Here is a 16,167-nt window from a genome sequence, read left to right on the forward strand (position 1 = left end):
TAAATAATGTATATTTAGTCTTCGTATTATTGTTAGTATGTTAAAACAAAAAATTTATACAAATTTCAACCCACAATGGTACAAATCATGAAGAAGTATGGGTAAAACATTAAATGATGGAAGTAATCACGCACTGTGGTCATTCAGTGGGTATGAGGTGAAATATGACAATCAGAGACTTAACCATTTAACTGAACAACATACAATGTTCTTCCCATAATAATTAAAGAGTATTACCAAAGTCCATTACTTTTGGAGAAAAATAAGCTGATACTGTATCAGAAATTCCTAGGAAGAACATACATAATAAATCAAAATAAACTAGACTACTCAAATAAATGCCAAAAATAAGATGAGTGGCTCTGAAATAAGACAAATATGTACATGGCATTATTTGTTTTTTGTTTTGTTTTATTTTGTGGGGTTTAAGTTAATATCTTTCAAAAATTCACTTGAACTTTTTTCCAATTAGCAATAGGATAAAACAAGGACGGGATGGCACCTCCGAACCTCTGGAGATTTTCGTGATAGTTTTTGGATTGCAGTACTTTGGTGCCACTTGAGTACCTGATTGCTTGTACAATTTATAAGCAGATGTTGATAATTTTTTTAAAAAGTAAGGTATGGCTTTAGCATCTAATTTCAGTTTACGATTATCATTTATCATCACCATAAATATCATCATCTACTGATAGTACAACATCTAAGATATTATCATAATAAATAAATACCAGAAACGAAGGGAAAAATATGTTAACACTGAGACGACGGGTTCCCACAAGGCCGACCATCACTTTTCAATGTTTGTCGGTCGGAAGCTGCCAGTTTGAACAGTTATGGTCTGAACTACCCTGAGCTGACATGTGATCTTTAATGTGATGATGTATTCGAGGTTCGTACAGCCTAGGGAGCCGTATGAAAATGTCGAATACTATTTGCATCATAAAAATATTCTTATTACGCATTTGAGGGATGACAGACCGGGGAAATCGACTGTTAGCTACTCAGATACATTTTTCATCGCCACACCGACTCGCTCTCTGCCAAAACAGGAACTGCTCTGGCTGAGACCTTGTCTTGCGATCGTCCGATGCAATCATCGTTGTAACTCGATCATTACCCCAACGCAAACGTGTTAGACTCAATCATTCACTTCACACCACCATACACAAAAGTACATCGTACTCACCGATAGTTTGCGATTGAACTTTTTTTTTATTTCCATGTCAACTTTGTACAAAGGGTTGTAATACCAACTAATGTTCAGTCCGTGCATAGTCAAGTTCTGCGGTCCTCTGGAAACGGCATTCACACATTGTGCTCTCACCAGCATGTTTGTCTGTACCGTGGGTGACACGGTGGTAACTGGCAAGTGAGGCAACAGTTGATTGTCTGATGAACACGATTGGGGCGAGTTCCATGGCCTACTATCCGTCCTGCACATCGACACATCACGCAACTACGTCTTTCATCCGAATTGCGACATATTATATGACCAACTCTTTCCACATTTGTAGGAATGATACGTGGTGCCGTCAGACTGGTTTGCCTTTGGGGGATGTTGCCTTGATGAGAAATTACAGATCAGCTGTTTTGCTACTTGGGCGCGAAACATGAGCTTACGTCTGTATCTCGATCCACTTTGACCGTATCCATGAACTGATGCCGTGTTGTGGAAAGCGTTCATGAGTGCCTTGTTCAGCTCATGGTAAAACACAGCTCTGTGCCACAGTGGCGATGATCGACCTGGCGTGTAGTAAGCCAGCTGTTGATCAGTCAAGTCAACACCTCTGAAGTACTGATTGTACATTACAGCAACGTTCGGGCATATTACTTCAATTCGTTAAAAGCACCGCTTCTTTTCTTTACATCGGCGCCTCACTAGCGCTCGATTCGGTCTATGTGCAGAGACTGCCGTGCTCATAAATTTCACCATTTTTGTGTCTTTCCAGGCACATACTGTCATTGGCGCCGTCTTGAATACCGAGAAACTACCACGTGGCCATCGCTCTTCGTCGTCAGCATCAGGCGGCACGACTTGTGTCTCATAGTTTGCGGCATTTTTATTTCATCGGGTAAACCTATGGTGTATATCCTGCAGGTTCCCGTGGAAGCAATATTATGCCGTAGAGATATACTGTGCAATATTTTTCAAAGGATGAAAAGCCAAATTTAACATTCTTTATGCAATTGCATAAATTTGCATAAAGTTGGTCAGCTCCTGTACGCACCTTTATGCAGTGCATAAAGGTGTGTAAACATGGTGTCAGTGGTGGTGCCTATATGCATCTTTATGCACTTGTATAAAAGGGTTTAATGGCTCACTAAAATTATGCACCTTTATGCAATCCAATAAAGTTGCATAATTTTACGTGTGAGGTAAAGATTGTAAAACAACACTGAGGATGACAACTTACAGTCTCTACAAATGGAAAGGACTATATGTGTTAAAGAATAGCTGGATGTATAGTGAGAAACATCTAGTCACTTCCCGGGCTCACATTTCTAACGTTCACTCTACCCAGGTATGTGAGAGGTCTGAAATCGGCAGTCTGCGCCCCTAAACTGCTCTAGCGCATTTCAATTTGCGCTATCAATCTGCGCTCCTATTCTGCGCTATCAAACTGCGCTCCCATTCTGCGCTATCGATCTGCGCCCCATTCTGCGCTATCTATGGAATGTTGTAAGTTTAGTTTTGTAGCTGCGACAGTGACGAAACTAACGCGATATAAATCCGTGGCACTTTGCCACAGATTGATAAAGCTGCCAGCCAGATCGTAGGACATATCATTGTCGAAATATATTTGTAGTTACTTGTAACTTTATAGCTGTCGGTTGCCTCCCACCATCATGCCATTGCCAACACTTTGCAACACTATTTTTCATAATATTAGAAAACTTTTCAGTATTTTCGTAATGTATTTTAAAAACTTCGATGTATGTCAGGATTGTCAGGACGACTGGTTATGAGTAACGTAAGATCGAAATTTTTTCCGGTACAATCACGACATACATACATTCTGTGGACAGTGGATCCGACACAAAAGATATGTGAAGTAGTAAAAATTAATGATTTTCTTTCTCCGTGACGTTTTCAGCAATAGTTATTAGAAACATTAGAAACATAGTGGTAGTGTCAGTGGCCACCCCCGGCAGCCACAACTCTGTAATCTCACCGCTTGCTAGCATTTTGGGGGGTGGTCACGGCACTCTGTGGAATATAGACTTTTGACTAGTAGTAATAAAGTTACCCCTACTTGACCCAAACACCGTGGTGCATGCATGTATTTATTTCTATACCGGAGACGGCAATTTAAAACCGCAACCACATCTTTGCTAAACCTGGTTTAAATCCCATTTTCGAACGTTTAACTAGTAGATTATACTGTTGTCTCAACAGTTACAATCTGGTTACCAGAGTTCACAGTCAAGATGAAGATGTCGAAACTTGTGTAAAAAAGTCTATCTGATCGAGACCTGTGTGCTGTCGTCGCGCGATCGCGTTGGACATTCACTTGTTCTTGACTCACGCTGTCTATATACTTCCTGTCTTGCGCGGCAATTTATGCGTGTTCTTTGTGAAAAATGATTGTCAAGTTCATATCAGCGCCGACATCTGTGCAAACGGGACGTCGGTTGTAGCATAGACTTTAAAAACGGAGTCTATGGTTGTAGTTTTCCTACCTCAAGATGAAACGAACACATCTAACTCTTGACAACATAAACTGTTTGTTGTATTTTCTTATAATTAATAGCTTTTGCACCGCGCTGCAAACCTGTCGCCCTTTGTTACGACGGGAGAGATTGACTCGTATTATTTTTTCAAACTTTATCTATATGCGTTCTTGTACCGATTTTAGCTGATAGTTTGCCATTTTAGTAATATTTCAGAAATTTCCCGGTACGATGTGACCAAACACTTTTCCCCAAAAGAAAGTCCTGGCAGTTTTCGTTTTGTTTTGGAGAGAATGTAGGACCGGATTATCGAGCAACGAAAACCGTGGCATGTTGGTGGAGATCAAGCGTCGCAAGCGTGTTGTAAGCGTCTGGAAGTACATTTTCAGGTCACTTGAACTGGTTTTTCTTCCTTCCTTCCGGTATATAGCCCCCCCCCCCTCCGCGCTCCGATCTATATCCGTCAGCCAAGCGTGCGTGCAGGATCTACCGATGTACGGTCGACTTTAAGTTGGAATAAGTTAAATTTAGTTCGAACTTATTTTAAATTCTCAGTCAGAACAGTAAGCTCATTCAAAAAGGCTTGGCTAGTAAAACATTTGAACGAGATCGTGCGCTACGTCATTACCGAATAGATGACCGAATATGTTGAATAAAATACGCGTGTCATCTTCCTTGAGTACGGGGACAGTTGATGAAGCCGTGTCGGTGTGAATAATGCATATTGCATGGAAAGTTTTCGTATTTTCATCGACCGGTCAGCCTTTAATGGCTAGTTTTATGCACATAATTGCACTTCAACGAGTTTTAACATTGAAAACCACTAACCGTGGGCCACAGTTCAGCATGACAACACGTACGTCCTAGCTGTTCAGTGAACTCACAATCACATCGATTGTGAACCTGTCAACTAGCGGCCGAGTGAAAGTACAACCTTACTGAACCTGTATGTACACACCTATTTGATTTACAGGGGACTGTCTACTGATTCTACAATATGTATATTTCAAAAAATTGAATTTTCATCCACAATGTATCACATCCGAGTCAATGAATGAGCCGGACGGGGCGAGGGTTTGTAGAGCGACAGTGCCAGTCCGAGGGACGTAAATGTCGGGACTGTTTCAAAAACCGGATACGTGGTTAAGTTAGTGGTTGTGTCGTTTCTATCACACTCATACATGTAGTTTACATGTTTGGAAAGTCAAAAAAGTATGTACGTGTATGTCGAGAAGGCAGAATTTTGAAAGGTCAACTCTATCTCCATGTAGGCCCTGGCAGCCATCGATGATACACAGGACTCGCTACCAGGGTCCTAAATGCAGCTCCCTAAATGCGCCTGCAGCACCAGTCTCGATCCGATGTCATATCAAAAAATCAAATGATGGAAACAGTAAAATCATAATCGACGTAGTACGTTCTTGCACTAGTTGGGTCGTTTTCACAGCAGGGAAATCTGAACAATTCGTTCATTTTAGCTGTCAAACCTTCAAGCTGTTGCAAATACATAGTTCCAATCAAAAGCATTGCTGCAGGGCAAGTTTCATTTAATGAGAATAATGGCTGTCAAATACACTGCTTCAGTTACAGTACCCAGGGAGAAATAGAGAGCGCAAAACAGCGGCGCAGATCGATAGCGCATGGGAGCGCAGTTTGATAGTGCAGAATGGGAGCGCAGATTGATAGCGCAAATTGAAATGCGCTAGCGCAGTTTAGGGTCGCAGACTGCCGATTTCAGACCTCTCACATAGCTCCTCTACCCATCTGGAAACCATCTTGAAGGGCTTTGGGTTTGCACTTTGGAGTCCCCGCACTGTAGTAGACACATCCATCTTCTTCAATTCTTATCATTTTGCAACTGTCTCCTTATCTTTCGACTGAAATAAAGCTTGTGTTTTGTATACCACAGTATATGTTGCTGCAGTCATGACGAAAATAGTGATAGGTCAGGCAATGGCAAGTCATGCACGGCTCTGATTCATTGCTCCATTGTCTCAAGGTGTAAATAGCCATATGTCATTAACATATCAGAAGGTTGCCATCGATATCGCCACAGCAGTTACACATGGGATACTTCCCTTTTCGTCACACATCGTTCATTCAAATGACAAATGTGTGGAGTCAGTAGATGACGCCTATCTTGTGATAGTATTTGGTAGCCAGTATCAGGCAGTTTGTGTTCGTGTCGGCTACACAGACGATTTGCCCTTTTGCGAGTTCGACTTTGTAAAAAAAAAAAGACATGACCTGCGACCAAAATTGCTTATTTGACACATAACCAGGAGAACTGCATTACATTTTGCACAGGTATGTCATGAAGAAAATAGTGATAGGTCAGGCAATGGCAAGTCATGCAGGGCTCTGATTCATTGCTCCATTGTCTCAAGGTGTAAATAGCCATATGTCATTAAGGGCCATTCAACATTTTATCGCATGAATTGCACAATGCTCTGTGCATTACATTGGACTACTTTGTGCAGTTTGTGTGAAGATTTCAGTGCAGATATGCACAGTATCCAGGGTTTTTGCTTGTATGCACTGTGATGGGATTTAATGTTTTGGCAAATATTTAATCACAGTGCAATCTTTATCTTGTCCAAAATTGCATGTACAGTCCCAGTGTGTGGTTATTAATAAGTGTATACATCACCAAAATTAGAACATTCTCACAAACTTATTTTGGCTTGAGGTTAAAATCATAATAAACAATGCTAGAAGATAAAGTTAGTTGGGGCTTAAGTTAACATGAGATTAATTTTAATCTTACCTAAACATGATATGTCATTTTATTTTGCATCATTCCTTTTTTAACTTTCTAAATTATTTCTGTTACTGCTGAAAATGACATGTAGTGTTACTTTCAACATGCAAATTTCGGATATTGATATGACCATGGATGTAAAAGAGTCAATTTTTCATCAATGGTCTGACAGTCTACCAGCTCTGAGATACTGCAGGAATGCATAGTGCAGTGTGAATCAAATGATGTTGAGTCTTTTCAGGCCATGAAAATGCTTGATATATTTCAGATTCCAATATGTGTTGATGGACTGTCTGATTAATATGGTGATTCATCGTCATTATTGTCACGTGGATATGATGATTCATCTTCTAGTGTTTAAGATAATTTAATTTTTCATAGTAGGATTTTTAACTCATTTATTTATTTCCTTGCACGTTGCAGGTCCCGTGGAGATATTTATTAGGCGTTGAACAAACAGGAAAAGTGTGGTGCCCCAAGGAATGACAGAGTCACACAAAAAGGCATGCCAACAATTGAGAAGAATATGAGAGGTATGTACTTCATACATGTATGTACAAAGTCTGCACTGATAAGTTTTTTGTTTAAAGTTGTGAACTTTGAAGGACATGCTAACCAAAGCACCAGTGTTGGTGAATTATGGTACATGAACATGGTTAAGCAGAACCATTACAACACAAAGTAAGACAATTTTACTTAGTTGACCTTTGATGTTTGGTTATATTTGCAGAGCATCTAACAGCCATAATCAACAAAATCCGGCTTTATAATCTTCTTCTAAGATACAGATGTAGTTGATAGTGATGCAGGTTAGCCCATCTCAAATTTTGAAATCACAATGAAATGTGTAAACCCTGCAATTTTTTATAGAGAAGGAGCGTGTTGAAACAATTTAAGGGGGCTCTTACATGAGTTCCAAACACAAATGTACATTGCATAGTCAAACCTAAGAAATGTTCTTTTTAACACTGTCTCCCAACACTTGCCAAAATATTATTGAAGGAATCAATGGAGTGTACTTTATGAACTATGTACGGGAAACAAAACATCTAAACAATATCACAAGATAAACTGTCGTTGAGAGTTTGTTGCAAATTGTGTAATGAAAGATGAAACAAGCTTCTGTTCTGATAACATGTTCCAGATTACATGACATGCTCAAAAACCATAATTTTATCTTTTACTAAAATTGTACGAAACTATTTTCATAAACATAAACTTAAACTATAATCCAGTGGGGACTATGTCATCAGCGATGACTTCTAGATCAAGCACCGACAGATTAACTCTTAAAGGTATAGAAATTGATCCCAGGGCCCAGGAGTGGCATATGTAAAACAGTGTGTATCTTTGCGTCAGAGGCGGAATAAACTATGAGTGTATCTATTTATCCAGGAAATCTTAATCTCAACTGCTATGTTTGTACGCACATAGAGCAAGTCAACGTTAGGGACACAAAAAAACAAGAAACAAACAGGCAGTGGTTTTGAACAAAATAAATGTACCCGGTACTTCAACATGAAAATATTCTTACCTTGACGCACTTTGAACGTAGCTCGTAACAAGGGACAGTGGAAAGACAATGGAACTACGTCTACAACTATAATAGCCACCCATGTAGTTGGTGCACAGTGAAGATTTTTCAGATCAACAACTTTTACGGATGGTGGACTGACCTTTCCTACTGCAAGCCAATTGTTATCTTACTCGATTCAGCACGAAATTTTCGTATTGGACTGTTGACGCCATGTTTACAGTTGTTACGTGGTGGCAAATCCTTGTCGAATCGACGACTGCTGCGTAAACAGTCACTAAATATTCTGTGCATGCATTTACGAGCACTGGATATTTTTACCGTTTTAAATCGAAAACCATCCGTATACGTGTATGATGGTGACAAAAACAACGTAAGGAATCTGGCTTACATTGTTACTGATTTGACCAAACAAAAATCACCCAAATGCTGAACGATGATCATACAGAACTCTTCAGGTTTCAGGACTAAATGACCCAAGCCCAATCTCAGTCAGCAGTGCCAGGCTGAACGTCTATTCTATCAAACTGGCCAAGAGAATATACTAAATTTACCTTGAAAAAACTCAAACTGTGTATCATATCGAAAAAAAATCTACTGGGGCCACGGAGTGAATTAAAAAAAACAACAAAACCCAACGGAAGCAGTGGAATGATCATTGGTGTGCAAGGTTGCTGTATTATATGTCAGGGTAAAAAAAAATTATAGCTTTGAAATCTCTGGACGGTACAAAAGAATCCGTGGCATTATTAGGCCAACCATATTTCGATGTGGAAATCAGAGAAAGACATGATAAATTATGTCTAAATTGCATTTGTCACAGATTTCAGACCCAAGGAAATGACGTTTACCAGCTAATTTTACATAAACCACTGCGATTTTGTGAACGAATTCGAAAATTTAAATTGCAAGAGGTGCGCGATACATTTGGCGGCCAGGCATCTTTCTAGTTTTGAAAGAGAAAAGCATTTGTGTGGAAACGGCTTTAAATTGATATTTACGAGTGTTGACTAGCAATATTGCGCATGAAGTAGTTGCTCTTGTGCGACGTGTTCTGTCTTATGCGTGAAACAAAATCGAATATTGCAATTTGATACACTGCCCCTTATTTCGGATATGCGATTTTCGATATTGGTTTGGACCCGACAATGTTCCATTTTAGTGATAATCCCGTCTCACTGAGACTGATACATTTTAGACAAAACATCCATCCGCGCCCATACTGTCTACGGTTTCCTCAATAGCTGGTGTCTACATGTAAAAAGCGCGCTCCTTCCTGTCCTTGTGATACTTTCTGATAAAACTGCAAAGTTAGTGTCTATGCTGAGCCGCTGTTTACTCAGCCTGAGGCTGATTTGAAAGTCTGGCACAAGGACAGCTATGGATCTAGATCGGCCAGTCGATGACAGTTACATAAAGGCACTTCTTGATCCCGGGAAATGTGAAAAAAGATATTAGGAAAAGACATCGAGCTGTAGAGAACTGTGTTTATCAACCCCCATCAATTAATTATTTTATTCTGAATAAGGAACGCATCTAGCCGCAAAGCAGTTACCCTGAAACTTTGTCCTCTCTGGCACACGCAACTCAATAACAGCTCTATTGGGATGGGGGAGTATGGTGACCATGAGCCGTTTGTTTTGGAAACAAAGTAGAGTAACTCGTTTGTAATTAAAAATGCCTGAATGGAACGTTCACATTTAATGTAAAACTTATTATGTTTGGCATGGCCGTGGCCGTCTGACTTGTGACACCAGGTCAAGGTGAACATTAGAGACGCAATTTTCAATCCCAGGTTCTCGCATTAGTGGAGTTCTCCTCCCAGTCAAACACTTGGCCAGTATGTTTGATTTCTATAACATTAATAACTTAAACTGATCTCAATCTTTTGGCTCCTTTTGCTAATCCTGCAAACAGAGTTTACACGAGAGTTTGGTTCAAATCGCCAATGGTCATTGATTCCCCACCACCAACGCTAGATTTTCCTAAAAAATCGTCTTCCAGTCGCGTTAGAATTTGAATGTAACAGCACAGTTCGATCGGCAGCAGCTTCGCGCTGACTGCTTGGCAGTTTTCTGCCCTGTTGCGGCCGGAAAAAAACTAAAAAGTGGCAGTTTCTGGAGCGTGTGCCCGCGTGTTGTCTATTTGGTGTCCACTTACACAGTGAACGCAACCACACGGCTTCGCGCCCTTTTAAAAGGAGGCTCCGCCTTTACAAATGAAACATTGACAAACGAATTAACTGTCTGGTCTACACCAAATTTCGATATTCGATTTATTCCTAGCATATTGCAAAGCGATGGTCCTTACATATTCTTACTTGTTTCGTGCGAACATTGCATATGTGCTGGATTTCGAGCTAATACGCGTTTCGTTCTCTAATATCATCATCATATATAGCTGGCGCGTAATGCACGGCGTTACATGTAAAATCCGATGTTGGAAATGCCAACTCTAAAACGACAATCACAGAAAAGAATATGACGATATTTCAGAATTCCATCTTCGATTTCGACATTCAAATTCGGTTGGCCTAAAATGCCACGGATTATTTATCATGTCTTTCTCTGATTTCCACATTGAAATATGGTTGGCCTAATAATGCCACGGATTCAAAAGGCTCAGTGGTACGAATGTTTATTCATTGTTGACATCGTATCGATCTGATAGACACGTATATGTCTTAGTGTATTAGTTCTCGACCAACGTACAAAGACTTGGTCCATTTGCTGAAGCATTAATTGATGATATGTTTTGCAAAATAATAGTGGAAGCACGACCATACACCATGTGTCTTGGAGATACATTGATGTTAGTCTCTCCTAACAAAAACAGGAATATTTAGTCAAAAAAATAGGCAATGAATCAGTGAAAAAAACATTTTGATCTTCATATTTGTATATTATGGCATAAACTTATCAGTTTGATGTGCAACAGTCCACAGATGACCAGTTTATTCATCAAGGGAGCTTTCAGTTACTACATCCAGCACAATTTGAACGGAGTGGGGTTCACCTTAAATTTGAAAAATGCAAAGGGGGTCATGTATTTTTCCATCACCATTGGGGTCACTTAATTTTCTTAGGTATTTGTCCTGTTAAAAAACAGTTTAAGTGTTCAAATTTTTTTTTTGAAATAAAATGATTATTTCACTCTCGGTAGTTATTTAACTGTAAATCTGAACAAAAATATATTTATCTGTCGCATAAACATCTTGCCTTGGCAACTCTGAGGCTTGTCTTATTGTGAATCGAGCTCAATGAGGGCAATGAACAATTTCTATTACTTACATATTAGAGATATAGCACGTTTTGTCAGGGAAAATATTTAACAGTGACCTGTTGACCACTAGTACCATGAAAAATGAAATAAGTTTAGTTGAAATTCCAATATCATAACTGTTGTCCACATCTGAACCTTCAGACACCATATTTGAATCAAGTACATCAATTGTCAAACACCTCAGAAAGCACAGAAGTTATCATAGTTTTCTCATAGACTCCAATGTATAGTGAATCAACATTTCAGTGAAATTTAGAAATCAAATTTCTTGCATACATATCAACTTTTAACCATTCTAGTCTAATGAAGTACTTTCAAATGAATTATCAAAGGTCTATAAATACACAGATTTAAACAAAAACAAACTAAATGGATAATGTACAATTCTGATGATTTATTCTGTGTATCGTTATTTACAGAAATTGAAGGACGTAAACGGGGCTATCCAAGGACTAGCATGAAGCTGAACACATTTGATAGTTGTGTGTGTTTCTTCTGAGGACAGCGAGCAGGACAGAAGTTGCAAGGGTGGTGCCTTTATTCGGATAGACTTGCGTACAGTATGGAAAAACACTTGCATCAAAGGGAATGCATATTGAGGCTACCTTGCATTGAGGGCGGCCTCAATCAGACCAGAGCCTGAAGATGAGGATGGTGGGCCATGAGCCATTATACAGACAAATGACAATATCAACAGCGCTGACAACTCATTACAGGACAATGTTTAATGTATAAGTATATGTTTTTGCATTTTCTTGATTCTGCTAAAAGCTCAATGATGCGCATTTTAGTTTTGAACAAAGACCACTCAACTTTTGAATTTTATTGACTAGATACAGGCTGTACTCATGTTATTACACCGACCGAGTCATAAACAGTGATTAAGCTGACTATCCAAAGCTGTACATATGTGAATATGTGGACTGTAATCGACGGATTACTGAGTTATAAGACCAATAATTCTGTCTTAGTCTCTTCAGTAGCCATATTCAATATTTCATCAACAATGTGTTAAAAATGAGGTGCATCTTTGCAAAGAAATTTTACAGATTGAGTACACCAACTGACAACTACAGTTATTTTTTGTAACATTGTAGCTTTATGTACATGTAATGTGCTTGAATCTTATCCTGAGTTAATGTTGTAAACGAAATATTTTTATGGCAATTTTCGATGATATGGCAGAACTCCTTATCATGTGTGATCTGTAATAGATGCAGAGCAATGCAACACAAAACATAGCTATATGTTGAGCCTCAGTAGTACATGAGACAGTATAGCACACTTGGGTAAGTTAGGGGGTCTTTTTGGGGGGGGAATGATATAGAACACTTGGGTAACTTAGGGGGTCTTTTTTTGAAAAGATATAGACCACTGTGGTACAAACGTACGTCTCCTTGGTGATGGAAAGACCCACGTCTCCTAGGTGATGGACAGACCCCTTAGCCTAGTGTAAATAGATATACACCACTTTGGAAAGATATAGACCACTTTTTTGCCGGGTCTTATAGATCACTTTTAAAAAGATATAGACCACTTTTAAAGAGATATAGGCCTAGATCATTTTTAAAAGATATAGATCACTTTTTGCCCTGGCTTATATATCACTTTTAAAAAAGATATAGATCACTTTTAAAAAGATAAAGATCACTATCATGGCCGCCTGGTACAAACGTACGTCTCCTAGGTAATGAAAAGACCCCTAGCCTAGTGAAAATAGATGGGCTCAATCACTCTGTGCAGGAGTCTGCTGTATTCTTGACCGCGGAGTGACGTCACTTTCACCTCACGCACGCGAGTGAGGTGAAATGGGATTTGACTGTACAGGACAGTGAACAATGCAGAAATTATGTGACAAAGTACAGAACTTAGTGTTTATCATCGACATAATGTTGAAACTTTGAATACTGGTGTAAAGGTTGAGAAATCCATACTTCAATATTTTGTTCTCTCGGCAGTGTGACGCAAAAATGACGTTAAAAACCGCAAGTTCCCGGATGTCCGCGGTCAAGAATACGAGTGTTTTTTCGCGGAGCAGCACAACTTCGAGCCGAACAAGCAATGTAGGATTGTGGCACATAGGTTATTTGCTTCAGAAGTTGAAAAACTTGGGAAAGTAGCGCACTACCTGGCCCTGATTTGATGAAGATAAATCCTATGGCTGCTTTTGGAGCTTATTTCACAGCAGGGTAGTGATGTACACCGTACGTACGGCAGTCACATTGGATACGAGCGAGTCTTCCCGACTTTGCTGCAAATAACAGGGAACAATTGACATTCTTTGCAGTCAGCATGGACGATAAGATATCAAGAGAAAATGTGGTAAGTTCATTTGCTATATATTTAATTAATTTTCATTTTCTTCTAATAATACATCATGTATTTTTTTGTTCGATGTTGATATGCAGCACAGGCGTACGGAATGTTTCCTAGATCGTCGTCGGATGGGAAGTGACGGACACTGCATGCACCGTGAGGCCGAAGGCCGAACCTCGGTACTGTATAACAATACCAAGGTATGACGCGGAAAAATCGACCGGTGGCCCGAAACAAACGAAATAAAGCATCTACCTCAAAAAAATTACATCGACCGGTCGGAAATACCTTCAAACTTTCAAATCTTTACTCTGGTTACAGCATTTCTTTCAAATCTGCCAGTTATGGGCGATAATTAACTGTCCGGCGAATACTCGCACTTGCATTGCCACTCCGCCATTTTGAATAGCTTTTTTACTCCCGAAAGCCTTTGCGAGTGGACGAGTGACCCCGTGACCCCACAAGTTTACAAATGTCAGCATGGCGGGATCTGAACATCACGCTGCCGAGGCAATGGAGGGGCAAATAATAAACTCAATATTGAAAGGCCACAATATACTTATTCTGGGCCAGGCTGGAACAGGTAAAACAGCCCTAATAAGGCGAATTGCAAGTGGTAGACGCCGATGTGCCATGACAGCCACAACTGGTATGGCAGCCAGTCTTTTGTTTAGAGGACAGACAGTACACAGATTTTTTGGTTTAATGGATGGTCGCTTCAACGACGAAGAGCTTGTGGAAAGGATAACACAAAATCTAGACATGAAAAAAGTCAAAGATAATATTCTCAACACTGAGTTACTTTTTATTGATGAAATCTCAATGATGTCGGCTCAAACCTTTCTTCAGGTAAGTGTACGTAGCGTAGTTATACTAGAAGAGCTACTGCCCCTGCATATTTAGTCTGTGCACGGTCCCTCTATCACTCTGTCTGGTGTGTATTGGCCGAGGCCTAGGCTAGCCCTACGAGTTTGGCGAGAGGGAGGCGGCGAAGTCAACGCCAGACTCTATTGCCATACTCGGCTAGGCGCCGTATAACGCCGAGAACAAACAGACCCATACGCTAGTCTACAGAATAGCTAGCTATTGTTATATTAGATCATATCATGACATATTATTTCAATTATTTTGCTGGCGTACGTTTTATTATCTTATCAAATGATTTGCTTCAGAAATGCTGGACTGTTATTTTTAAATTCATAATATACATACATCATTTGAACTAAAATGGCTGAAGTACAGTAACCGCACAATAGTCAGTGTTTGTGTTATGCGCGTACACAGGTCAGTGACATTGGTCCTTTATTTCTCAAATTTTTGTTTACTTGTTTACAGTCATGATATTCACGAAATACCCAGTGTCATTGTTATCATAGCATGATGGATATTAGTACTTTGTGCCCTCTGGGCACTAATGTGATGGCGCGGCCCAATATGGCCAACATAGTGGGCCGTATGCTGTGGACGCAGGTATCTCAGAAACGCTTCAGTAACTTTTTCTGAAATTTGGTCTGGTGGTCACTTGGGCATGTATCTCAAACGGTCTTTTTTCTTTTTTGATTGAATCATTTTAAAGTCACTTTTTTAGCTTTTTTTGAAAACCACTATTTTCACTTTTTCCTCAAAACCACTGATTTGATTATTGTGATGTTTGGCATGGGTGTTCGTATAGTTGAAATACCGTCAGAAATGTTCAAGATTTGGTGATACATGCCTCACATTATTTTTAAACAATATTTTATCCATTTTTATTTTATATTTACTTGATTTTGCCTCACTTTCGCTAAAGCTACCGTCTGCGCATGCGCACAACTGTAGGACAAAATCTGAGTTGAAGAATCGAAACGGACGCCATCTTGTTTCTCGGATGGGCACATTTTGGTAAAGTTGACAGTGATGCACTTTTGCAGCTGTCGTGTATTTTTTGGTACGAAAGGCGCCTTTGATCGACTGAAGAATGATGGCCTCCGTAGGCGATAAACACCGGTACTGGCAGGCATATCAGTTCTACTGAGGAAGTAATCCACTGGCCCGTATAGGTCAGGGGCTCACTTAGGGGAGAACCACTTGATTTCTGGGGGGGGTATAGAGGATTTCGAGGAAAAAAAAATTGTCACCAGGTGAAATAAAAGAAAAAAATTAAGCCTGTAATGGCTTGAGAAAAAAATATCTCATAACAGACAGAAATAAAAAAGGAATTGTCACAATGCTGTTGAAATGAGCAAAATTTTCGGAAACTTCATTCTCATGTATTCTTTGCTGGCATGCTGCCAAAGGCACGCAAATGTTTTTACCACAAGTAATTCTTATGTGTTTTCTTCCAGCACTTATGATATAAGCATTCACTACTTTACACCTCGGTGCACTCGATGTTTTTCTTCCCTTTTCTGACCCAAGAAATCATGTTTCAGGATTTCTGTTGCAATATCTCAATGGTATAGGCAATATCTAGATGGGACTATTTGACTTCTGTAAATCGTGAAAATTTAAAACACAAGATAGGAGTCAATAACTAGTGTTAAAACCAATACATTATTCTCTCAATATAAATATGTTATGTTAGAAAGATTACAAGTTGACAATGAAAATTGAGGAACAA

This window comes from Ptychodera flava, chromosome 13 (genome assembly GCF_041260155.1).
Source record: "Ptychodera flava strain L36383 chromosome 13, AS_Pfla_20210202, whole genome shotgun sequence".
Lineage (NCBI taxonomy): Eukaryota > Metazoa > Hemichordata > Enteropneusta > Ptychoderidae > Ptychodera > Ptychodera flava.